The 26873-nt window shown below is 42.5% G+C and overlaps 1 pseudogene; it reads left to right on the plus strand.

Moving 5' to 3' along the window:
• The first annotated feature begins 234 nt into the window (after window positions 1-234).
• On the plus strand, window positions 235-24140 carry LOC120045361 (annotated as a pseudogene).
• Window positions 24141-26873: the final 2733 nt, after the last annotated feature.

Below are 26873 nucleotides of genomic sequence, written 5' to 3' on the forward strand. Positions count from 1 at the left end.
AAAAGTGGTGCTAAGCCATTTGACAGATGTATAGTTAAGAGTTGAGATCTATGAGTAGGCTCAGTCTACAGTACCATGAAACTAGCACAGACTTATCTTAGATGAATTAGAGAGGATGTGTTAATAACTTGATAATATTGTGTTAATAACTTGATAATATTTTTTCCACCTGAAATATAAACAATTTGTCACTATTTTCTGAAGTGTTGAATAGGTGGTATCAATGTAGTAGGTATGGATGGGTCTGCTGCTGCTAAAATGTGAGTAATAGCACCATCTAGTGATAAATGAGGAAGAAGACCGCAGTGAACAACACCCACAATACATTGCCTGAAAATATCAAGTTAGCTGATCCTTGATCCTCTTGATTCATAAAAGATGTATTGTTATTATTTTAATATCTTATATTACAACTGATATTTTATTCATCAATGTATTTATTTATAAGCAGCAACAGTCATTTTCTAATTTCGAATATGAATTCAAGCATAATCCTTGAATGGATCTACTTAAGCCTCAATGTGGGCCAAGTGCACCTATAAATAAATACCATCTTTCATCCTCAGGATTTGGCATCAGGAAATTGCACGCAGGGATGTAGTGGACTACCTACTACAGAATGGAGCCAATGTGCACTCCCAGGATGGCGGAGGCCTCGTATCCCTACACAACGCCTGCTCCTTCGGCTATGCTGAGGTGATCAACCTCAGCTGGGCTGAGTGCAAGACTGATTCCAACCCCAGGGACAACTGGAACTACACGATCGATGTCTACATAGGTACTGTTGGAGGCTGTCCCCTTGGAAAATATGCATTGTTTAAGCAGTGACTGTCCTCTTGTGGCTTCAAGTATAATGGTCACATCTCCAGAAGACAGATTGATACACCAATCTGTAATATGCTTTAAGGCCCACTTTTGTAAGAGCCAAGTGTGGCAACTGGTGTGCCCTCTCTATATTGTTTCTGTATAACATAGGCTATTTCTTGATATCTTGTAAATGGTGATATGGGTGATTTGGTGTTGTATTTCTGCTGCAACATGGAGCAGAGACAACGATTCGTAACGCAGATGGGAGGACAGCGCTGGACCAGGCTGAAGCGTCCACTAAAGCAGTGCTGAACGGTGAGTGGGAGGACCATGTTCATCACAAGCATTTTATACTCACTAATTGCATCTATTTTGAGCATGGGAATAGAATAGCACTGTTTCTGTGGGATACAAGAATTGCAGAACATGTAGTTGAATGAATCAAAACAATGAAACACAAAAGTTAATTTAGAATATGTTTTCACACTTTCTTCAACACAGATGAATATAAAAAAGATGACTTGCTTGAAAGTGCAAGGTGGAGGATATCTCAGATGCTTTAATGACCTCCATTCAGATGCCTTGTTATCAACTGTGACCATTCTTGTGCTCTTCATTCTAATACATGTGGTGCTTTCATAGGAGTGGGAATGAAGACAAGCTGATGGCCCTGCTAACACCATGTAATTCATGTAAACTGTCATGCCAGTGACGGTCGGAAGGTAAGTCACATGCTCTTCTAAACTGTTAATGAACAGACTATAAATTTTTCATCACATCTCTAAAATTCCAAATGCACAACAATGAGGTAAAAGACATTCCGGCCGACTGGATGGTAAAATTATATTTTTGCCCAAAACATTTACCTAAAAAGAGTGTGTCAGTCTGGACAAACAAATAACTCATGTTAAATGGTTATTTGTGGTGTTTCTTTCAGTCCTTCAGCATCTGGCTTTTGGCTAAGGCCGCATGACGACAGCGTTGCTGCTGGTACATCATTGGACGGACTAGCTTGCGACTCAGAACTAAATTATTCCGCTGCTCTGTCGTTCCCCACGTACTTTAGTCTGAGACCGGACATTATTTAAATTGTTTATGGTGACGAGGGGCGTTGTACAAAAAGTAATCAGCGATTGGATCGTCTCTAACCAATTAGAGTATCAAATCCAAAGACACATTTTCAAACCGCCGCTTTACCCACGTGTGTTCTGGCTCTGGCCCAACCCATTGGTTTCTGGACCAATCCCCACTTAGCAGCTCAAAGAACACCTGGCCCGTATAGCCATGTTTATTTTTTTTATTGTTCCTATTCTTTTTTAACCGTATTTTTCTTGCTTGGAGGTCACCTACAATACTTGAAACTAATTGAGTCCAAATGATTTTAGGCAGGGGGTAACTGCTAGATGAGCAGCCCTGTTCTCCCTATGTAATTGTTGAAACACTCTCTTATCTGACCTCTTGTGTCTGTTACAAGATTAGTTCAGACGTCGTACTTTGCTCCAGGCAGTACGTGAAGCTGACCTGGCCCACCTTAAGAAGCACCTGTCACTGGAGACCATCACCTTCAAGAATCCCCTTAACCATGAAATTGCTCTGGTAAGAAACCTCACCACTGAGTTACCATCATACTACACACACTGTTGCTGCTGATTATGGGGTGGCAGGTAGCCTAGTGGTTAGAGCGTTGGACTAGTAACCAACCGAAAGGTTGCTGGATTGAATCCCAGAGCTGACAAGGTAAAAATCTATCGTTCTGCCCCTGAACAAGGCAGTTAACCCACTGTTCCTAGGCTGTCATTGTAAGTAAGAATTGCCTGGTTAAATTTTTTAAATGATGGCCTCCCGGGTGGCGCAGTGGTCTAGGGCACTGCATCGCAGTGCTAGCTGCGCCACCAGAGTCTCTGGGTTCGCGTCCAGGCTCTGTCGCAGCCGGCCGCGACCGGGAGGTCCGTGGGGCGACGCACAATTGGCCTAGCGTCGTCAGGGTTAGGGAGGGTTTGGCCGGTAGGGATATCCTTGTCTCATCGCGCTCCAGCGACTCCTGTGGCGGGCCGGGCGCAGTGCGCGCTAACCAAGGGGGCCAGGTGCACGGTGTTTCCTCCGACACATTGGTGCGGCTGGCTTCCGGGTTGGAGGCGCGCTGTGTTAAGAAGCAGTGCGGCTTGGTTGGGTTGTGCTTCGGAGGACGCGTGGCTTTCGACCTTCGTCTCTCCCGAGCCCGTACGGGTGTTGTAGCGATGAGACAAGATAGTAATTACTTGGATACCACGAAATACCACGAAAATTGGAGAGAAAAGGGGGATAACATTTTTTACAAAAAATAATGATATAGTCAATGTATTGAAGCGCTTGTATCATATAGATTTCTCTTGGTTACTCTGTGCTTTCAACTAAGCAGAGTTTTAAGATCTAAGATCTCAGCACTGTCAATTGGGGGGCCAATTGGAATGAGAAGACTAAAGAGTTGTGAATACTGCATAGTGTGTCAGTCAGTGACCCTTATCCCACAAGCAATTATCAGTCACTTTACACTTACCATTGTTGTTATGACAGATATAACTGGGTGAGTCTGAATGCACCGATAAGACTCTGAACTATAGGTTCCTTTTGGTTCCATTGTGAAACCCATAGAAGTAGAATCACAACCACTTAAACTTGTTCGTGATGTGTTTTGTCAAAGCTTCCTTGCACCTGGCTTCTGAAAAATCCCACGACGACATAATCGAGGTGCTGGTGAAACACGAGGGAAGGGTAAGTTCAGGTGTTGTCATAGTGTTATCAATAGCATAAAGATCAAGCCAACGTGTGTGTTTGCTCTAGGATTCAAATAAAATAAAACAAAAAGTTATTCGTCACATGCTATAGATAGATACGCAATGAGTAACAATAACTTGGCAATATACCAGGGGTACCAGTACCGAGTCGATGTGCAGGGGTACGAGGTAGATATGTACTTATACACAGGAGGCTGGTGAAGGGAGGACGGCTCATAATAATGTCTGGAACAGCGCAAATGGACACCATGTGTTTGATGTATTTGATACCATTCCACTTGATCCACTCCAGCCATTACCACAGGCCCGTCCTCCCCAATTAGGGTGCCACCAACCTCCTGTGACTTATAACTAGGAATAAAGTGACAGTAGCGGAAGAGCAGAGAGAACAGTCTATGACTTGGGTGATTGGACTCTTTGACAATTTCTAGGGCATTACACTGCTACCGCCTGGTATAGAGGTCCTGGATTGCAGGGAGTCCCCACTACCCTCTGTAGCGCCTTGCGGTCGGATGCCAAGCAGTTGCCATACCAAGCGGTGATGCAGCCAGTCAAGATGTTGTCAATGGTGCAGCTGTAGAACTTTTTGAGGATCTGAGGTTCTGTGCCAAATCTTTTCAGCCTCCTGAGGGGATGAGGTTTTGTAGTGTCCTCTTCACGGCTGTGTTGGTGAGTTTGGACCATGATAGATTGTTAGTGATGTGGGCACCGAGGAACATGCAGCTCTCGACCTGCTCCACTACAGTCCCGTCGATGTGAATGGGGGCGTTCTCGGCCCACCGTTTTCTGTAGTCCACGATCAGCTCCTTTGTCTTGCTGGTTTTGAGGGAAAGGTTGTTGTCCTGGCATCACACAGCCAGGTCCCTGACCTCCTCCCTATAGGCTGTGTCATCATTGTCGATGATCAGGCCTACCACCATCGTGACGTCTGCAAACTTAATGATGGTTTTGGAGTCGTGCGCGGCCACGCAGTCGTGGGTGAACAGCGAGTACAGGAGAAGACTAAGCACGCACCGCTGAGGGGCCCATGTGTTGAGGGTCAGCATGGTGGATGTGTTGTTGCCTACACTCCCCACCTGAGGGCATCCCGTCAGGAAGTCCAGGATGCAGTTGCAGAGGAAGGTGTTCAGTCCCAGGGTCCTTAGCTAAGTGATGAGCTTGGATGGCACCATAGTATTGAATGCTGAGCTGTAGTCAATGAACAGCATTCTCACGCAGGTGTTCCTTTTGTCCAAGTGGGAAAGGGCAGTGTGTAGTGCAATAGAGATTGCAGGGAGTCTGAGATGATGATGTTGATGTGAGCCATGACCAGCCTTTCAAAGCATTTCAGATGTGAGTGCTATGGGGCGATAGTCATTTAGACAGGTTACCTTGCTGTTCTTGGGCACTAAGGTGGTCTGTCTGAAACATGTACACTCTTAGAATAAAGGTTTCTGCGGCTGTCCTCCTAGGCCGCTGTCCTCTTATTCCCTTTTTGGTTCCATGTAGAACCCTTTCCACAGAGGTTTCTATATCGAACTGAAAAGGGGTTCTTCAAAAGGGTTCTCCTATGGTGACAGATGAAAAAAAACATGTTGGTTCTAGATGGCCCCTTTTTTTCCTAAGAGTGTAGGTACTACAGACTGGGTCAGGAGAGGTTGAAAATGTCAGTGTAGACACTTGCCAGCTGGTCGGCGCATGCTCTGAGTCCTGGTAATCCATCTGACCTCGCGGTCTCGTGAATGTTAACCTGTTTAAAGTTCTTATGTTAACCTGTTTAAAGAGCATGATCATACAGTCATCCAGAACAGCTGGTGGTCTCACACATGGTTCAGTGTTACTTGCCTCGAAGCAAGTGTAACAATACTCTTCTTGCACTGTGTTATGAACAATCATCGATATGGACTCCAGCATGTGGCACCAGTCACGGATTTATTATCTGATAGCACGTCATGCAATGCAGCCACCATAGATCATTCTACTCTCTGCACGGATGCTTGTTGACTGGGGTAACCATAGTTACCAAAAATAATACAAGTTTACCACAGCAGGAATACATGAAAATAACAATGCACAAAATACTAATAATTTCACAAATGTACCTTGTACGCACTGTACAAAATACATGAAACAAAACCCAGACACAGTGAATAAACAGCTAGCATTAACTGAAATTATATTTGACAAATGCACCACAATTATTCACAAAGGAAACACCACATCTCATGTACAATATTCCAGCAATGTTTACAAACAAATGTATATAACTTGTACCTTCCGATGTACAGTCATGGCCAAAAGTTTTGAGAATGACACAAATATTAATTTTCACAAAGTCTGCTGCCTCAGTTTGTATGATGGCAATTTGCATATACTCCAGAATGTTATGAAGAGTGATCAGATGAATTGCAATTAATTGCAAAGTCCCTCTTTGCCATGCAAATGAACTGAATCCCCAAAAACATTTCCACTGCATTTCAGCCCTGCCACAAAATGACCAGCTGACATCATGTCAGTGATTCTCTCGTTAACACAGGTGTGAGTGTTGACAAGGACAAGGCTGGAGATCACTCTGTCATGCTGATTGAGTTCGAAAAACAGACTGGAAGATTCAAAAGGAGGGTGGTGCTTGGAATCATTGTTCTTCCTCTGTCAACCATGGTTACCTGCAAGGAAACACGTGCTGTCAACATTGCTTTGCACAAAAAGTGCTTCACAGTCAGGGATATTGCTGCCAGTAAGATTGCACCTAAATCAATCATTTATCGGATCATCAAGAACTTCAAGGAGAGCGGTTCAATTGTTGTGAAGAAGGCTTCAGGGCGCCCAAGAAAGTCCAGGAGCGCCAGGACCGTCTCCTAAAGTTCATTCAGCTGTGGGATCGGGGCACCACCAGTACAGAGCTTGCTCAGGAATGGCAGCAGGCAGGTGTGAGTGCATCTGCACGCAAAGTGAGGCGAAGACTTTTGGAGGATGGCCTGGTGTCAAGAAGGGCAGCAAAGAAGCCACTTCTCTCCAGGAAAAACATCAGGGACAGACTGATATTCTGCAAAAGGTACAGGGATTGGACTGCTGAGGACTGGGGTAAAGTCATTTTCTCTGATGAATCCCCTTTCCGATTGTTTGGGGCATACGGAAAAAAGCTTGTCCGGAGAAGACAAGGTGAGCGCTACCATCAGTCTTGTGTCATGCCAACAGTAAAGCATCCTGAGACCATTCATGTGTGGGGTTGCTTCTCAGCCAAGGGAGTGGGCTCACTCACAATTTTGCCTAAGAACACAGCCATGAATAAAGAGTGGTACCAACACATCCTCCGAGAGCAACTTCTCCCAACCATCCAGGAACAGTTTGGTGACGAACAATGCCTTTTTCAGCATGATGGAGCACCTTGCCATAAGGCAAAAGTGATATCTAAGTGGCTCGGGGAACAAAACATCGATATTTTGGGTCCATGGCCAGGAAACTCCCCAGACCTTAATCCCATTGAGAACTTGTGGTCAATCTTCAAGAGGCGGGTGGACAAACAAAAACCCGCAAATTCTGACAAACTCCAAGCATTGATTATGCAAGAATGGGCTGCCATCAGTCAGGATGTGGCCCAGAAGTTAATTGACAGCATGCCAGGGCGGATTGCAGAGGTCTTGAAAAAGAAGGGTCAACACTGCAATTATTTACTCTTTGCATCAACTTCATGTAATTGTCAATAAAAGCCTTTGACACTTATGAAATGCTTGTAATTATACTTCAGTATTCCATAGTAACATCTGACAAAAATATCTAAAGTCACTGAGGCAGCAGACTTTGTGAAAATTAATATTTGTGTCATTCTCAAAACTTTTGGCCACGACTGTACACTTAGGAGTATAAAAATCACTTTTGAGGGCCTCCCGGGTGGCACAGTGATCTAAGGCACTGCATCGCAGAGTCTCTGTGCCACCAGAGACTCTGGGTTCGAGCCCAGGCTCTATCGCAGCCGGCCGCGACCGGGAGGCCCATGGGGCGGCGCACAATTGGCCTAGTGTCGTCCGGGTTTGACCGGCAGGGATATCCTTGTCTCATCGCGCACTAGCGACACCTGTGGTCGCTAGGTGTACGGTGTTTCCTCTGACACATTGGTGCGGCTGGCTTCCGGGTTGGATGCGCGCTGTGTTAAGAAGCAGTGCGGTTTGGTTGGGTTGTGTTTCGGAGGACGCATGGCTCTCGACCTTCGCCTCTCCCGAGTCCGTGCGGGAGTTGTAGCGATGAGACAAGACAGTAACTATTAAAAATTGGATACCACGAAATTGGGGAGAAAAAGGGGGTAATTAAAAGATATATATATCCCTTTTGATTTTTCATAATTTCATAATTAGTAAACATTTTAAAAAATTATGCCAAAATGTTTGGTAATATTGCAGTCTTCTGTGATGTTTAAAAGTAATACGCAGAATCATCTGGATATGTATGCAACAGAAGTTCAACATTCACCTTCTGCTACCATTTCTGTCAAGTCGTCTACGCATACAGATACATCCAACGTATGCACCACACCAAACGCACAGCAACTTCCTCTGAAACGCAATGCTGCAAGGCAAACGCAGCTTTCATTGGAAATGAATGTCATTCTGGTGTACCAAAATGCAATGACGCTGTCTGTGTGTTCGAAGCGTTAGTCCTGTACTGACACTTTGCCCATTTGATGGTTCGGCGGAGGGCGTAGCGTCCCGCTCCTTGAAAGCCGCAGCTCTAGCCTTTAGCTCAATGCGGATGTTGCCTGTAATCCATGGCTTCTAGTTGGGATATGTACCTACGGTCATTGTGGGGATGACGTCGTCAAACCACTTATTATTGAAGCCGGTGAATGATGTGGTAAACTCCTCAATGCCATCGGATGAGTCCCGGGAACATTTTCCAGAATGTGCCAGCGAAACAGTCCTGTAGCTTAGCATCCGCTTCAACGGTCCACTTCCGTATTGAGCGCATCACTGGTATTTCCTGTTTGAGTTTTTGCTTGTAAGCGGGAATCAGGAGGATAGAGTTATTGTCAGCTTTGCCAAATGGAAGGCAAGGGAGAGCTTTGTACGCGTCTTTGTATGTGGAGTAAAGATGATCTAGAGGTTTTTTCACATTTAGTTGCACAGGTGACATGGTGGTACAAGTGAGTTAAAACAGATTTAGCGTGTGTGTGTGTGTGTGTGTGTGTGTGTGTGTGTGTGTGTGTGTGTGTGTGTGTGTGTGTGTGTGTGTGTGTGTGTGTGTGTGTGTGTGTGTGTGTGTGTGTGTGTGTGTGTGTGATAATGGTGCAATGCATGTGATTCTTGATAATACAAAGTGTAAATATTTTAATTGTATCTGTACTATTATCTCTATATAGTCCAATGCCCTGGACAACCTGGTCCAGACAACCCTCACCGTGTAGCCCACTGTGGCCACCTTCAGACCTTCAGCCTGCTGCTGAACTCAGGCTGCGACCCCTCATCATGTCTCAGGGCTTCTCTCTGTCCCAAATGCCTCTCTTCAACCCAAATGGGCAATGAGAGCATGCAGGAGATATTGCATGGCAGGTAGAGACAGCTAGGAGTATGGTACATGTTACACAAACAGACAGAAACCTCACTGGCTGTGTTTACACAGGCAACCCAATTCTGATATTTCTTTCACTAATTAGTATTATTCTCTGAAGAAGATCTGATCTGAAAAGATCTGATGTGATTGTTCGAAACACCAAAAAAAAAAAAAAATCAGTATTGGGCTGCATGTGTTAACACAGCCATAGTAACACAAGGAGATGTGGTCGGTGTGTCATTTATCATTTTGGGGTTGAAATTTGGTCCCATTTCAAATGTCATTTAATGTAATATTTATCTCTTTCAGATGGAACTTTATTGGAAACTCCAATGTTGACTGGCAGTTGCTAGAAGCCTCCAAGTCTGGAGATTTGGAGATTGTTAAGGTAACTATTTCCAATACATTGGCATAATCTGACCAATCAATGGCATATTGTTATAACACTCATATTAAAAATGATTTGTTTCAAATGGTAACAGTTTCCTGTCGTCTCTGGGTTCGCTGAAGCTGTGCACCATACAGAATGTGAACTGTAGGGACGTAGAGGGCCGTCAATCCACCCTGCTCCACTTTGAGGTGGGGTATAACTGTTGTCTGTGGTGGAGTACCTTCTACTGCATAGGTCTGACCTCCATGCCAAAGACAAAGGGTGAGCACTGGTCAGAAAAACACAAGGCTATACCTATTCTCCAATGGGCCTGAGGACGTCATCACTCAGAAGGGTAATGTCTCTCTCTCTCTCACTGTGGCCTTGTCCCCTTTACAACGCCTGCTCCTACGGTCACTGAGGTGGCTGAACTGCTGATAATCCACCACTCTGGAAGTTCATCCCCCCGTCGCCAAGGGCAAATACGAGTTCTGAAAACTGCCGATGCAGGTCAGAAGTTAGTTTCCCCCGTCTTAAAGAAAACACTTGATTCAACTAATTTATCATTATGACCTTGATCAGTTGAATCAGGGTTTTAGTGTATGCTGGGACAAAAACGCCTGAATACCCAGCAGCCCTTCAGGATTAGGATTGGACTAACTGATTTAGGAGAATTGCAGGTTATGGTAATTGCAGTTTCTGATCATAAACAAATTCTTTGTCTATTGTGTCAGCTGGTTACAACAACTTGGCGGTAGCAGAGTACCTGTTTCAGCATAGAGCTGAGGTCAACTCCCAGGACAAGGACAAGGGAGGACTCATCCCGCTGCACAATGCTGCCCCAGACGGGGTAAATCCCACCTCACCTACTGTACACTACGCTCCAGTACAATCACACTCTACAGGTGTCCGTTGAGTCTTCCTACTGTCTGTACAGTATGATCTCTCTGAGACACAACAGTTAAAGGGATGCATAGAGACCTGATTGACTGTTTTTTTTCTGAAAGAGTCGGTGCCTCATGCTTGGCATACCAAACACTTACTGAGGTTCTGGTCAAGAGGCTTCTTTAAAAATGGAACCATGAATAGGTTTCAGAGATGATGCATCCCTCTGTGCTTTGTTTGAAGAAGGCGTCTTCTGTGGCCTCTAAAACATAAGGGCTTAGGTGGTGGGCATGGCAGGGGGCGTGATATTGGGTCGTTTTAAAGCAAATGTTTTAAAGCAAATTTCCTGCAATTCTACGCATTTTGCCATGGCTAGTGTGTTCCTTTGCTCAAACATAACAAAATCAATATTGCTAAATTCATTGTTTTTGGAATTTTCTATTCTCCCTGATCGTCTAGCTTTTATTTTGGGGATTGTTAGTTCTCAAAGATTATATTATGTTAAAAAGTTCAAGGTCCAAAAAAGTTATAGGTCCATTATCTTTCCTACATACTTTATATCTGGTTTTAATCGTTTAAATTTACACTGAAAACATTATTTTTTTACTGTTTGGACTAGGCGACCCAAGAAACACAGATGGATCTGGTGTTCCGTAATAAACCAGAGAGTGTCACGTTCCTGACCTGTTTTCTGTTAGTTTTGTATGTGTTAGTTGGTCAGGACGTGAGTTTGGGTGGGCAGTCTATGTTTTGTGTTTCTATGTTGGTTTAATGGGTACCTGATATGGTTCTCAATTAGAGGCAGGTGGTTTTCATCTCCTCTGATTGAGAATCATATTAAGGTAGGTGGGGTCACATTGTTTGTTTGTGGGTGGTTGTCTCCTGTGTCAGTGTCTGTGTATGTTACGCCACACGGGACTGTTTCGGTTTGTTTGTTCGTTCGGTTTATGTAGTCTGTTCCTGTTTCATGCGTTCTTCGTGTATATGTAAGTTCGTTAGTTCAGGTCTGTCTACGTGCGTTTGTTATTTTGTAATTATCAAGTGTATTTCGTGTCAGTGTTCGTCTTGTCAAATAAATCATTATGTATTCATCACCCGCTGCGCCTTGGTCCACTCTCTCACCGAAAGACGACCGTTACAGAGAGAGTCACTAAATCATTCAATATGGTTACTGGGCTGTCTGATCATAATCTGACACTTATAGCCAGAAGGCTTTCCATGAACAGGTTTAACCTCTCTACTGTTAGAAAGCCTGATCAGCTCAGAATACCTAAGTGTGAATTAAATTATTTTGAAAACGCAATTAAGGGAATTAACTGGCATGATCTCTTGTCCTATACAGATGTAGAAGCTGATAGTCAGGTTTTTCTATCCACAATCCAGACTACAATAAATGGCGTCCTAAAGAAAATCAAATCCAAACCTGGCCAAAAGAATAATCTTCCTTGGCTAAATGGAGAAATCTGGAAACTGATGAAATAATGAGATCATGCTCTAAAAACAGCCCTGAAGTTGAAATTAGAGCATGACAGACGTAGGTTTACCATGTTGAGAAATAAATCAGACAGGCCAAGGCAAACTTTATCAACATAATTGGTGAAGCAAAGGAAAAATTCAAAATTGATCTGGGAGAATCTAAAAAAGTTAACAGGGAAAGACCATATTAACACAGCAAAAAGACTAGAAATCAATGTGAATGACAGTCTAACACAGGATGCAGTCGAAATAGCAACAGCCTTCAATTCCTACTTTGTTGACTCGGTCAAGGTACTGACACAGAACCCCTCCACTGGTGTCTTGGGCACAGCGCTATTGAATGACACTCAACCTAAGGGAGGTTTCAGAGGTGAACAAAGTGATTATCTCACTACAGAACTCGAAAGCCGAAGCTGTTTGGGCTGGACTTTGCCTTTCTTAAAAACTACAGATTCACTCATTAGCCCCATTACTAAGGTCGCCATCTATTGGTCAGGGGGTGTCTCCAAGAGTCTGGAAGTCGGCCATAATAATGGCCATCTTTAAATCAGGTGATCCTGCTGACGTGAGTAACTACAGGCCGATTAGTATACTACATGTGGTGTCGAAGGTTGCTGAAAAGTGTATAGCAGAGCAACTGATTGCCCACCTCAACAACAGCCCCTTCACATTACACTCCATGCAGTTTGGCTTCAGAGCAAACCACTCCACAGAAACAGCCAACTGCTTTCTTCTGGAAAATGTGCAGTCCAAGATGGACAAAGGGGGTGCGGTTAGGGCTGTATTTCTAGACCTAAGGAAAGCTTTTGATACTGTTAACCATAAGGTTCTCATCACAAAAGTTCAACTCTTCCCCCGATGCCTTGAGATTATTGAAATCATACCTTGAAGGCAGAACCCAGTGTGTCAGAGTGACAGCTATGACTCTCAGCTATGATGTGGGCGTGTCCCAAGGGTCAATACTGGGGTCCCTCCTGTTCAGCCTGTACATTAATGATCTGCCTTCTGTCTGTACTGGGTCTGAAGTTCAAATGTATGCAGATGATACAGTGATATATGTGCATGCAAAGAGCAAACAACAAGCTGCACAAGAACTCACTACTGTAATGGTCCAGGTTACAAAGGGGCTCAGTGACTCATGTTTGCATCTCAATGTGAAAAACAAGTCTGCATGTTCTTCCCAAAGAGGGCAACTGATGCTACTGAGCTAGATGTCTATGTGTCAGAAGAGAAGAACAGTCTGCATGTTGTTCACAAAGAGGACAACTGATGCTATTGAGCCAGATGTCTGTGTGTCAGGGGAGAAGCTCCAGGTGGTATCCCATTTTAAGTACCATGGCATCATACTTGATTCCAATCTTTCTTTTAAAAAGCAGGTGAAAAAGGTAACTAAAATCACCAAGTTCAATCTAGCTAATTTCCGATTCACATCGAAATTGTTTGACTACAGAGGTAGCAAAACTGTACTTCAATTCTATGATACTCCCCCACTTAACATACTGCTTGACTAGTTGGGCCCAAGCTTGTTGTACAACATTAAAACCCATTCAGTCTGTCTACAAACAGGCTCTCAAAGTGCTTGATAGAAAGCCCAATAGCCATCATCACTGTTACATCCTCCGAAAGCATGAGCTTCTGAGTTGGGAAAATTTTGTGCAATACAATGTCTTGTATTCAAGATCCTAAATGGCCTGACTCCGCCTCCACTTAGTACTCGTGTTAAACAGAAAATCCAAACCATTGGTAGCAGATCCACAAGGTCTGCCATGAGAGATGACTGTATAGTTCCCTTAAGGAAAAGCACCTTTAGTCAATCTGCTTTCTCTGTGAGAGCTTCCCATGTCTGGAACACACTGCCATCAGACACACAACTGCACCACCTATCACACCTTCACAAAAAACATGAAGACATGGCTAAAGGCCAATCAGACTTGTGAACATAATCCCTAGCTGTGTATTGCCACTTTCCATGTTGTCTGTAGTTTGTGAGATGTTGAAGCAATGTTGCTTTTATGCATTTGGTTTTGTTGCTTTTGTTGCTATTGCTCTGTCTGCATGCTAAGTATTGCTTGTGGTATGTTTCTCTGTCTGCGTGCTACGTGTTGCTTGTCCTATGTGTTTCTGTCTGCTTGCTTAGTATTGCTTGTGGTATGTTTCTCTGTCTGCATGCTAAGTGTTTCTTGTGGTATGTTTCTCTGTCTGCATGCTACGTGTTGCTTGTGGTATGTTTCTCTGTCTGCATGCTACGTGTTGCTTGTGGTATGTTTCTCTGTCTGCATGCTAAGTGTTGCTTGTCCTATGTTTGTCACGCCCTGACCTTAGTTATCTATGTTTTCTGGATTATTTTGGTCAGGTCAGGGTGTGACGAGGGTGGGTATGCGTGTTTTTGTATTGTCTAGGGTTTTTGTATGTTTAGGGGTGTTTGTAAGTCTAGGCATATTGTAGGTCTACGGTGGCCTGAATTGGTCCCCAATCAGAGGCAGCTGTTTATCGTTGTCTCTGATTGGGGATCCTATTTAAGTTGCCATTTTCCCTTTTGGTTTCGTGGGTTCTTGTCTATGTGTAATTGCCTGTCAGCACTCGTTTTATATAGTTTGACGGTTTGTTTTGTGGTCTTTCTTCATTAAAAGAAGAATGTATGCATGTCACGCTACGCCTTGGTCTCCTCATTACAACGAACGTGACAATGTTGTTCTGCATGTGCTCATTATTTGTCTGTATTGTTATTGTAATCGTTTTTAATAACCTGCCCAGGGACTGCGGTTGAAAAATTAGCCGATTAATGTGCACTGTCCATGTAAAAATAAACTCAAAACCCTTATTTCAATGGCAGAAAAATCCCTGTCTCCTTTTAAAAAGAATGTAATTGTGAATTGGTTTCAGTGATGAGGCGAGGGGTGAAGTATGTGTATTGGCCAAATGATTAGCACTCATGTCTCTCTCAAACACAAAAAACTGTCGGACACAAAAGGTTACTAGATTGCTTTGATCAGTGTGGGTCCTCTCCAAAGACCCTTGAGAACTGAGCTCATCACACCGCTATCCTCCCCCGCTGCCTGGTGCCCGCTCTAACTCTGTCAAATAAAGGGGTTTCGTCTGGACAATGTCATGCATTACATTCAATTCACTGTGGTAGAGAGTGCAAAGTAGGATTGCAATACAGATAAGTGCTACACTTGGAGAAAGCAAGGCAGTTGAGAGAGTTCTATGAACGAATGTTAGTTACCCTTTCTCTCCCAAGAGATGTTTCCCCCTTTTTCTTTACTTTGTTTCCTCAGCCTGTTGGTTGGGTTTCGATCTCAACCCAGAGAGAAAAACAGAAAGAGTGAATTGACTTGTAGAGGCCCCGTACAAGACCTACTGTATATCCCGGTCTGAGATACAAGTTGACATAAAGAACAAGAGGAAGTTACTAGAAAGAGTCCAATGTCCAATGTGTTCTCATTTGTAGCACATAAATGTGTCTGCTTTGCTCATCAAGTACGACGTATGCGTGAACGCCACAGATAAGTGGGCATTCACCTCCACTGCACGAGGTGGCATAGAAAGGGACGAACCCAGCTGTGTGCCCTGCTATTGGCTCATGGGGCCGACCCCGCCCTCCACAACCAGGAAGGCCAGTCACCACTGGACCTCGTCAAGGTAACCATCCTCACACGCTTGCTATTCTGAACTTGCAACCCCTCCTGAACACGGGAGCGTTTCATCAGGGGTGTCATACTCATTTTGTCCTGGTTGCTGCAATCGGTCTTCAACGAGGTCCAGAGGGCCGGACTGATTAAAAATAGATTTATTTCTTTGCCGTTGAAATTTGCTAAAAATAGTCCTCTATCCATAGTTTGGGGAATTTTCTATGCTCCCTAACTGTCTAGCTTTCCTTTCGGTGATTATTAGCGAGCTGGAAACAGTGAAGAAACTATATGAATGTAGATCTATTATAATTTCTACAGTTTCAATTTGGTTTTAGTCATTTTAAAGGTTATTGAGTTTGTTTCTTCCCCCGCTTCGCGGACCAGATCAGTCCTGCGGGCTGTATGTTTGACACTCCTGGGTTATGTTGCCTGTCACCCTCACAGATAGCCACCACACTCACCTGCTTGTCATGTATATTGTTCTTGGATACATTAAATCCCTCAACTCCATATTGACCTATAATATATTGTGTTTGTGATTCATGGTAACAGCATGTTGAACATTGCCTATAGTGTCTTTGAAATTCTTCCCAGAGTTTTGCTGTTGAGGTGATTCAATGTTATCTCCAATGTTTGTTTCGACACACCTACATGGTCATGCTTTCACCAGCACCCACTGGAAACTCATTGAAAATAATGACATTGTTGATTAGAGCATTTCTTCATGAATTAGGCTATTTTCTCTTTAACCATATGGCCTATCTACTAGAAACTCATGGACAATATGGACGCATATATACAAAAATGAATACTATATACTGTATGAATTAAACAAAAGTTATTCAAGTATACATTTCCAAAGTTACAATAGATTGCCATAGATGTTCTGTTAATTACCAAAATTACTAAAGAATCCGATAACTTTGTTTAATTAAAGGTAAGCTTTGCAACCCTAATCATGCCCTCTTTCTGAAAAGACGAGAGGACCTGTCTCTGTGCCTGGAAAATAAATTCCAGGAAAGTGTAACGGATGTGAAATGGCTAGCTAGTTAGCGGGTACGCGCTACTAGCGTTTCAATCAGTTACGTCACTTGCTCTGAAACCTAGAAGTAGTGTTGCCCCTTGCTCTGCAAGGGCCGTGGCCTTTGTGGAGCGATGGGTAACGATGCTTCGTGGGCGAACGTTGTTGATGTGTGCAGAGGGTCCCTGGTTCGCGCCCGTGTCGGGGTGAGGGGACAACGTAAGGTTATACTGTTACATTGATGCTGTTGACCCAGATCACTGGTTGCTGCGGAAAAGGAGGAGGTTGAAAGGGGGGTGAGTGTAACGGATGTGAAATGGCTAGCTAGTTAGCGGGTATGCGCTACTAGCGTTTCAATTAGTTACGTCACTTGCTCTGAAACCTAGAAGTAGTGTTGCCCCTTGCTCTGCAAGGGCTGCGGCTTTTGTGGAGCGATGGGTAACGACGCTTCGTGGGTGTCAGTTGTTGATGTGTGCAGAGGGTCCCTGGTTCGCGCCCGTGTCGGGGCGAGGGGACGGTCTAAAGTTATACTGTTACAAAAGCACTCTCAATTTCATCACACATTGCTAAATGACTTGAATGGACTGTATGCATGTTATGGGTTAGCACATATAGAGGCATGTAGCCTTATTCATACTCATGGGTCATTGACATGTTGGCATCAATTGCTAATGCAGTCTATTCGTGTTCCTCTGTACGGTTGTACTGTGATTGTCTTCATTATTTTGTGTCATTCTTAATTTCTCCTCTTGGCTTGGTCAAAAAGTGACAAAAACACAATTTTTTGCTCCATTTCTCTTTCTTTTTTTCAACTTTCGTATTTTCTATTTTATTAGGATACCCATTAACTGTTGTGAAAGCAGCAGCTACTCTTCCTGGAGTCAACTTTCACCAGGAAGACGATGTTTGTGCCTTGTTGACATCGGCTAGGCCACCTTCAGCCCTGCCCGGTTGCTATAAACCCCACGTCATCATTATGACGGACCCTGTTGGTCCCACCCAGCCTCTCAACCAGCTCGACGCCCCTGTCCACCCCGGCCTCCAGCAGCAGTCTGGACAACCAGGCCAACAACATGCACTGCCTTCCCTGAGCTATCTGCTCTCCTAGGACCATCTGTTTAGTAGTGAATTCAACCCTCATTTTTTATTTTTACTTGATCTTCATGTATGAAAAGACAACGTGTTTCGTTGAGTGGGTTGAAGTTCACATAATGAATGAAATTCTGTTCTACTTCAATATATATATATAAGTTCACATTCATGTGATGTAGGTTTGAACCCGTAACTCACGTTGAAAACGGCGAACATTTGAATCTTACTGAAAGATCTGACGACAAGGTGTTTCGGTGGAGGAGGAGGAGGTACGACCAACAAGATGAATCCCTACCAAAACCTTGTATCTTATTGATCTTATCCTGTTGTAAATTAGTCAAAGTTGACATGACGTTGAGTCTTGTTCTGTTTTTGTGAACAGTTGTATGATCAGAGAACACAGAGATGGAGGCCATGCCGGAGGGGTTTTCAACAGATACAACATTCTTACGGTACAGTTGGCTGGTTTCATCCACATTAGGAAGGCCAGCTCTGCCTTTATCCTGTCAACTTTAAACCAATTCCGACCAGTTAATGGAAGTCGATATTCAACCGTACTTTCAATTCGGTTCAAGTTATATCAACTTTATTGACCACCATTGGAATGCATTCTCTTTTAGAGAGTAGATTCTTGTTCATTCACTATTTCCCCCTCTTGAACTGCAGATCCAGAAAGGTCAACCATCGAAGGATGAACGGATGGCGTTTCACGGTAAGAGAATAAAACAGGCAATAGCACAGCCCACGTTCCACTGAGCACCCATCAACCCATGACACTTCAAAAGCCCCCTCAGGTGTGGTTGATCAACCTGTGTTCAAGGTTGATCTTTTCTTGTGTGCGTCCCCTTTTATTTTGTGTTTTGAACACTCAGAAATCCAATTTACAGTAGTACTCATTCCAGCATTCATTGGATGACTCATCCGCTCTTGGCCAAACAGGTTTGCCGTTTGTAAGAGCCATCATCCACAAGGGTTTCGATGAGAGGCACACTTACATAGGAGGCATGTTTGGAGCAGGCAATCTACCTTACGGAGAACTCGTCGAAGAGTGAACCAGTACGTCTACGGAATAGGAGGAGGCACAGGCTGCCCTCTGCACAAAGACTGGTCCTGCTACGTGTGACGAAGATAAACCAGCCGTCCAGTCCTTTTGATATTTCTCTACTACAGTGAACAATATCACAGCTTAGGTCGTAGTCACCACAGTTCAACTAAACCAAGCCGTGGCTTGTCAACATAATAAACCAATGAGACTTTCATTAAGAAAGAATTTCTCAAATGTATCAAGTGAATAGAATGGCGGTTCATTCCTGGTGTCACATGATGTCTGATTGTCTGTGATGGGTTCTATGGCTTCTATATGTCCCCAGACACCTGCTTTTCAGTGCCATGAAGTTGGCCCACTCCCCTCCAGGACACCACTCTGTCACGGGGAGGCCCAGTGTCAACGGACTGGCACTGGCAGAGTATGTCATCTACAGAGGAGAGCAGGTACGGTAACTAGTGGCTTTGGCAACTGATTTAGTGTGCTACCTTAATTTTGACACTTTGAGTCAACTACTGAAGTCGCAAGTGTCACTGGATTATATTTTTTTGTCATCAGACTTAAATTAGAGTTGTACTACTTCTCCTCTTAGACCTAATGTGTTAGTTGGATGGAAGAAACTGACATCCTCAGCACTCAGGGGGACAAACACCTGCCTGGAGGTGACAGCATTCCCTCCCCCATATGCCCCCCTAGGCACAACTATGACAACATAACCAACAAAAACGGGTCACAACTCCAGCAGCTCTGTCGCACGCTGGGTATGTACATAGTCAATGGTAGGCTTCGAGGGGACTCCTACGGTAGGTACACCTATTGCTCATCTCTTGGCAGTAGTACTGTAGACTACTTTATCACTGACCTCAACCCAGAGTCTCTCAGAGTGTTCACAGTCAGCCCAATGACACCCCTATTAGATCACAGCAAAACCACAGACTACTTGAACAGAGCAATACTCAATCATGAGGCATCAAAGCCAAATTAACTGAGTAATATTAAGAAATGCTATAGATGGAAGGAATGTAGTGTGGAAACCTACCAAAAAACAATTAGACAACAACAAATTCAATCCGTTTTAGACGACTTCCTGGACAAAACGTTCCACTGTAACAGTGAAGGTGTAAACTTGGCAGTAGAAAAACTAAAGAGTATTTTACCTCTCAGCTTCGCTATCAAATCAAAAAATTCAAACAGAAAACTGAAGAAAATTAACAACAATGACAAACGGTTTGATGAAGAACAAAAACCTAAGAAAGAAATTGAGAAACCTGTCCAAACAAAAACATAGAGACCCAGAAAACCTGAGTCTACACCTTCACTATAGTGAATCACTAAAACAATACAAAAATACACTACGGAAAAAGAAGGAACAGCACGTCAGAAATCAGCTCAATGTAATTGAAGAATCCATAGACTCTAATTTTAACATAAACCTTAGCTCTGGCATCTTCCCCAGTATTTGGAACCAAGGACTGATCACCCCAATCCACAAAAGTGGAGACAAATTTGACCCCAATAACTACCGTGGGATATGCATCAACAGCAATCTTGGGGAAAATCCTCTGCATTATCATTAACAGCAGACTCGTACATTTCTACAGTGAAAACAATGTACTGAGCACGTGTCAAATTGGCTTTCTACCAAATTATCGAACAACAGACCACATGTTAACTCTGCACACCCCAATTGACAAACAAACCAAAACAAAGGCTTAAACCCCACCCTCTTCAACATATATAAAATCAAATCAAAGTTACAACCTTACAGTGAAGTGCTTATTTACAGGCTCTAAACAATAGTGCAAAAAAGGTATTAGGTGAACAATAGGCAAATAAAGAAATAAAAACAACATTAAAAAGACAGTGAAAAATAACAGTAGCGAGGCTATAAAAGTAGCGAGGCTACATACAGACACCGGTTAGTTGGGCTGATTGAGGTTATATGTACATGTAGATATGGTTAAAGTGACTATGCTGCATATATGATGAACAGAGAGTAGCAGTAGCGTAAAAGAGGGGTTGGCGGGTGGTGGGTGGTGGGTGGTGGGACACAATGTAGATAGCCCGGTTAGCCAATGTGCGGGAGCACTGGTTGGTCAGGCCAATTGAGGTAGTATGTACATGAATGTATAGTTAAAGTGACTATGCATATATGATAAACAGAGAGTAGCAGCAGCGTAAAAGAGGGGTTGGGGGGGCACACAATGCAGATAGTCCGGGTAGCCATTTGATTACCTGTTCAGGAGTCTTATGGCTTGGGGTTAAAAACTGTTGAGATGCCTTTTTGTCCTAGACTTGGCACTCCGGTACTGCTTGCCATGCGGTAGTAGAGAGAACAGTCTATAACTGGGGTGGCTGGGGTCTTTGACAATTTTTAGGGCCTTCCTCTGACAGAGCATGGTGTAGAGGTCCTGGATGGCAGGCAGCTTAGCTCCAGTGATGCACTGGGCCGTACGCACTACCCTCTGTAGTGCCTTGCGGTCAGAGGCCGAGCAGTTGCCGTACCTGTCACAGATATATCAATGAATTGGCGAGGGCACTAGAACAGTCTGCAGCACCCGGCCTCACCCTACTAGAATCTGAAGTCAAATGTCTACTCTTTGCTGATGATCTGGTGCTTCTGTCACCAGCCAAGGATGGCCTACAGCAGCACCTAGATATTTTGCACAGATTCTGCCAGACCTGGTCCCTGACAGTAAATCTCAGTAAGACCAAAATAATGGTGTTCCAAAAAAGGTCAAGTCGCCAGGACCACAAATACAAATTCCATCTAGACACCGTTTCCCAAGAGCACACAAACTATACATACCTTGGCCTAAACATCAGCTCCACAGGTAACTTCCACAAAGCTGTTAACAATCTGAGAGACGAGGCAAGAAGGGCCTTCTATGCCATCAAAACGAACATAAAATACGACATACCAATTAGGTTCTGGCTAAAAGTACTTGAATCAATTATAGAACCCATTGCCCTTTACGGTTGTGAGGTCTGGGTTCCGCTCACCAATCAAGAATTCACAAAATGGGACAAACACCAAATTGAGACTCTGCATGCAGAATTCTGCAAAAATCTCCTCAGTGTACAACGTAAAACACCAAATAATGCATGCAGAGCAGAATTAGGCCGATACCCGCTAATTATCAAAATCCAGAAAAGAGACGTTCAATTCTAGAACCACCTAAAAGGAAGTGATTCCCAAACCTTCCATAACAAAGCCATCACCTACAGAGAGATGAACCTGGAGAAGAGTCCCCTAAGCAAGCTGGTCCTGGGGCTCTGTTCACAAACAGAGCCCCAGGACAGCAACACAATTAGACCCAACCAAATCATGAGAAAACAAAAAGATAATTACTTGACACATTATAAAGAATTAACAAAAGAATACAGCAAACTAGAATGCTATTTGGCCCTAAACAGAGAGTACACAGTGGCAGAATACCTGACCACTATGACTGACCCAAACTTCAGGAAAGCTTTGACAATATACAGACTCAGTGAGCATAGCCTTGCTATTGAGAAAGGCCGCCGTAGGCAGACCTGGCTCTCAAGAGAAGACAGGCTATGTGCACACTGCTCACAAAATGAGGTGGAAACTGAGCTGCGCTTCCTAACCTCCTGCCAAATGTATGACCATATTAGAGACACATATTTCCCTCAGATTACACAGATTCACAAATAATTATAAAACAAACCCGATTTCGATAAACTCCCATATCTACTGGGTGAAATACAACAGTGTGCCATCACAGCAGCAAGATTTGTGACCTGTTTCCACAAGAAAAGGGCAACCAGTGAAGAACAAACACCATTGTAAATACAACCCATATTTACTGTATGTTTATTTATTTTCCCTTTTGTACTTTAACCATTTGCACATCATTACAACACTGTATATATACATAATATGACATTTGAAATGTCTTTATTCTTTTGGAACTTCTGTAAGTGTAATGTTTACTGTCCATTTTTTTATTGTTTATTTCTCTTTTGTTTATTTTCTACTTCACTTGCTTTGGCAATGTTTACATACAGTATATTTCCCATGCCAATAAAGCCCCTTGAATTGAATTGAATTGGTAGCATGCCCTTAGGACTACCAAGCAGTTAAAATTGGGTTGATCTGACACCTCTGTCATTTGCTCCTCTCTAGGCCTGTCCAGAGTTTTTGATCACCTATCAGATGCCTCTGCGGCTGGATAACAGTGGTACGGAGGAGGGAAGCACAGCAGGTGAATTGTAAAGTAGAACCTATCAGCCTGTTTCTGTTATGTTTGGTGCAGCAACGGCTTTACTAAATGCATGCACAAACAATGGTACTGTATCCATTCTTACAAAGACTGTATCCGTTCTAACAAAGACTGTATCCGTGCTAACAAAGACTGTATCCGTTCTAACAAAGACTGTATCCATGCTAACAAAGACTGTATCCGTTCTAACAAAGACTGTATCCGTGCTAACAAAGACTGTATCCGTTCTAACAAAGACTGTATCCGTGCTAACAAAGACTGTATCCGTGCTAACAAAGACTGTATCCGTTCTAACAAAGACTGTATCCATGCTAACAGACTGTATCCGTTCTAACAAAGACTGTATCCATTCTTACAAAGACTGTATCCGTGCTAACAAAGACTGTATCCGTTCTAACAAAGACTGTATCCGTGCTAACAAAGAATGTATCCGTTCTAACAAAGACTGTATCCGTGCTAACAAAGACTGTATCCGTTCTAACAAAGACTGTATCCGTGCTAACAAAGACTGTATTCGTGCTAACAAAGACTGTATCCGTGCTAACAAAGACTGTATCCGTTCTAACAAAGACTGTATCCATTCTTACAAAGACTGTATCCGTGCTAACAAAGACTGTATCCGTGCTAACAAAGACTGTATCCCTGCTAACAAAGACTGTATCCGTTCTAACAAAGACTGTATCCGTGCTAACAAAGAATGTATCCGTTCTAACAAAGACTGTATCCGTTCTAACAAAGACTGTATCCGTTCTAACAAAGACTGTATCCATTCTAACAAAGACTGTATCCGTTCTAACAAAGACTGTATCCGTGCTAACAAAGACTGTACCCGTTCTAACAAAGACTGTATCCATGCTAACAAAGACTGTATCCGTGCTAACAAAGACTGTATCCGTTCTAACAAAGACTGTATCCATTCTTACAAAGACTGTATCCGTGCTAACAAAGAATGTATCCGTTCTAACAAAGACTGTATCCGTTCTAACAAAGACTGTATCCGTTCTAACAAAGACTGTATCCGTTCTAACAAAGACTGTATCCATTCTTACAAAGACTGTATCCGTGCTAACAAAGACTGTATCCGTTCTAACAAAGACTGTATCCGTTCTAACAAAGACTGTATCCGTGCTAACAAAGACTGTATCCGTGCTAACAAAGAATGTATCCGTTCTAACAAAGACTGTATCCATGCTAACAAAGACTGTATCCATGCTAACAAAGACTATGTAGGTCAAATACAACTAGTTCAAGTCTATCACTGTAATTAAAGAAAAGTATGTGTTAGAATAGAGCACATTGCAAAAAGTTGAAGTATTTATTTTTCTTGTACTAGCTTGTTCATTTATTGACATGTCTATGCCAAAGTGTCCTAGGTCTGAGTTATTATAAATGAATGACCTATAGAATATGTATTCCTGTCAAAATCTGTGATCTCAAGGTCTGCCTTGTGGGAATGTCTGGGTCGTATTCTTTAGGGCACATCGTAAAGTTGTGCAGTTAAAAATGAATGTTTCTTAGTGGACAAGCCTAGGTGGTTTCAGTCAGTTTTTCTTCCTTTTGGTGACTATTCCTAATGAACACAACCCTGGCTTATTTATTCAGTATTGTAATCAGCAGCTGGACACAGTTTAGATTATTATCCAGTTAGAGGTTGAGTTGTTTGGTCTCCATAGAGACAGTTAAAACATTAGGATCAGTGTCCTTTCATTCAGTAATGGTGGCCGCAGCGATTCTCAATTTCTCTTTGTCACTGCCTACAAAGGACTTCATTCAAATTGTCATCATCTCAAGCCTCTCTACAGTGAAGGATAATCAAAGTCTTTGTTGCTTTGAATGCTGTTTGTTTTATACAACACACGGATGACACGAGACTGTGCAGCGAAAACAACACATGTAGTTTATTTAACTGTTTCCCTGTAGATAGATTAGATTTTTTGTTTGAGCCCTGTCAGTTATTTGAAATAATGTGAAGTTAATTGACACTTATATGCTGTGGTTGTGAAATGTTCTGGCAGCAAGTTGTTCCTTCTGCATTGTATTCCTGTCAGGTTAATGTTCATTACAGAGATCTCAGGTCTGAACAGTTGGCTTAGTGCTTCTTGGATCTGGGCGGGGAATCATTTAAACTCAAACAGCCTCGTCAAAAATAAATGAGCTATTTGTGAATCCTTGGATGTAAGTTGTTTGATGTACTGTAAATAATTTGTTGTTTAGTTACATGTAATAAATTCTGCACCAAACTATGCTCTGTCTGATATCCAAAGGTTTTTGTAGGTGGTGGAATAACTGTCATTATTGACTAATAACTTTTCGCTGGTCAGTGTGATGCTTCCAAAGGGCGTTACTTCCATCATACCTAATGCTTACATTCCAGTGTTTTCTTTTAAAGTTGTTGAGTATCCAATAGATTGCACTGTATCACTCTTCAGTTCAAGACGTTTTGACATGCAAGAAAACACATTTGAGGCATAGGGGTGGGCTTGTTGAAGTTTTATGTAGTAGAACCTATTGTCCTATTGGAATTGATTGTATGTCAGCTTTGCTTATCTGGGCCCTGATTCTGGTGTAGGTCCTGTATTCATTATATGATGGATACTTTACAGAGTATCCATCACTGGCTGGACCCTGAAGATAGATGTATTGTCCAATGATAAAGAATGTATGTTGTGTGTTGGAGGAAGATGTTGCATTGGTGACATATGTGATACAGGTATATGATAAAATGCCAACATCTCCCTCTAACTATTCAACCTTGTTTACAATGAACAATTACACCTCCTGCACAAAGAGGACATCTTAAGTTATACTTAAATCCAAAATGCTTCTCTAGTAAATTAGTAAGAATGTCTCATCCTATGTTCAAGAAGGGCCCTTTTCCCTTTATTCAAATTACACCTGCTCACTTTCGGTTATTTGAAAATGAAATAATCTCCAAAATATCTTTATTTTTTAAACAAGCCTTAGAAAGTTAGTTGCAATTTCAGTTTAATCCACCTGAAAAGACGGAACAAATGATACAACAAATACCGAGGTTAAACTCAAATATACTAATTGATTAAAAAAACAGATTTTCAATAAAATGTTTAAAAAATGTATAATTTTTGTAAATTATATCATAAATAAGACTGGTGGAGTTGTGTCACACATGCAGCTAACACAGACATATGGAAATGTCTGCTCTACCCAAAATTACAACCAACTAATTGCAGCATTACCACAAAATGGAAGAGGCAAGTAGAAGGGTAAGGAACTTGTCTGTCGGCCCTGCATTAAAGACCGTAAATGGTTAAAGAAAATTGTGATAAGCATATACCAATTTTAATTAAGGACCAAAAAATTGACAGCTGTGCCATATAAATTGCAAAATAGTTGGGAAGAGATTTTCGATGTACCGATTCCATGGCACATGGTTTATGAATTGACATGCAAAACAACACCGGATTCAAAACTTTGAATTTTTCAATTTAAATTATTAGACAGAATTCTTGCAACCAATTTAATGTTTAATAATGGGGGATACAATCTTCCCAGCTCTGCAGATTTTTCTGCGAGGAGGCAGAGTCATTCGATCATTTATTTTGGTACTGTCCATATGTAGCTCATTTTTGGTCACAGGTCCAGGAATGGCTGAATAATTGCAACATTTGTCTAGAATTAAAGCTGCAGATAGCAATACTGGGTGATTTGAAAAGTCATAGTCAATCAATCAATAATATAATAAATATTTTAGCAAAAATATTAATCTTTAATTTACAATCTGTAGAAGCTATGAGAATAGAAAGGTTCAGTACTTTTGTGAAGCATCACAGCACAGTTGAAAAATATATGGCAAATAGAAATCGAAAATGGATGGTGTTAAGAGATAGATGGGAGGGGTTGAATGGAGCTGAAGGTTGGGACTAGTAACAAGATAACCAATGTAAAACATACGGGGTCTGTAAAAATGTATATAGGTTCAGAAATTTGGTGAAATAGCACAGTTACAAATAGAAATCAAACTG

The sequence above is a fragment of the Salvelinus namaycush genome, chromosome 4, assembly GCF_016432855.1.
Source record: "Salvelinus namaycush isolate Seneca chromosome 4, SaNama_1.0, whole genome shotgun sequence".
Lineage (NCBI taxonomy): Eukaryota > Metazoa > Chordata > Actinopteri > Salmoniformes > Salmonidae > Salvelinus > Salvelinus namaycush.